We start from the raw sequence: 952 nt of genomic DNA, 5'->3' as shown, positions 1-952 counted from the left end.
AATCAGATTTCTTTTTCTTTTAAAAAAAAGCAATGAAGATAACAGCTAGCAAAAAAAAACTTGGATGAAACAAAATCCTCTATTATTTGTTCCCAAATAAAATAAGCAGCATGCATAACAAGAAACTAAAAATTAGCAGTGTCCAAGTCTTAGAACTTCAAAAATTGAAACTTTTCATAAAACAATCATAACTCAGAAGACTTACAAACGAATTTACCATAAAAAATTATGAATATGATGCTATATAAACAGACATACCACAAAATCGTATCCCAAGTTCAAATGCTAAAACAGAAAGGAAAATATTACCCCCAAAAGGCATATGCATTTTGGGATTGCTTAAAAGCTCAATTGAAAGCAACTTAGATGAAATATAAAAGAAAATAATAATAAAAAGGAAAATTTGGCTCACCATAGAGGAAATGAGCGAGTCGACTCAGTAGGTGAAGCAGTAAAACAGTATCACTGAGAGTGACCGATTCCAACGAGTCAGAAGCGCCAGAGAGCACAAATCTTTTGAGTTTCAGTGTGTTGGGATACGGATCGTTAGAGAAGAAACTTCTCACCTAAGAAATAAAGCAAATGGAAGGAAATGAATTCGAACTTCAGTGACAGTGGATTTTTTTTCCTGAATTTTATTTATTTATTTTTTACTTTAATTCAATTATTTTGGCAAGTTTGTGCGCAGCTGACAGTGGTTATAGACTTTTTAGGTCTGCTTTCCGGGTACGCTGAAGTGAGTTAAGCTTCGGACTCCAAATCCCTCTCAATTATATTTCAATTCCAGCCATTGATTCCGATTTTTTTAAATTTTGCTTCCAATTTTCTGAATCCATTTTTGTGATGGTTTAGATTTATTTTTTTGTATAAAAAAAATTTTTTAAGAAGAAAAAATATTTTTATTCTAAAAATTAATAATATCTAATTTCAAAAAAAATTAGAAACAAAAGAT

General features: G+C 30.4%; 1 protein-coding gene across 1 annotated transcript in view; it reads right to left on the bottom strand.

Annotated features, from left to right (window-relative positions):
* The window catches only part of LOC107464756 (uncharacterized), a 7,795-nt gene extending 7,067 nt beyond the window's left edge, over positions 1–728 (bottom strand). The window contains 1 exon segment of the mRNA XM_016083712.2: positions 413–728. The gene's annotated coding sequence lies outside the window, so the exon portion shown is untranslated.
* Between the last annotated feature and the right edge of the window lie 224 nt (positions 729–952).

Source organism: Arachis duranensis, chromosome 9, assembly GCF_000817695.3.
Source record: "Arachis duranensis cultivar V14167 chromosome 9, aradu.V14167.gnm2.J7QH, whole genome shotgun sequence".
NCBI classification, from domain to species: Eukaryota; Viridiplantae; Streptophyta; class Magnoliopsida; order Fabales; family Fabaceae; genus Arachis; species Arachis duranensis.
Note: the sequence above shows the minus strand (reverse complement) of the source record. Positions and strands in the feature narration are given on the sequence as shown.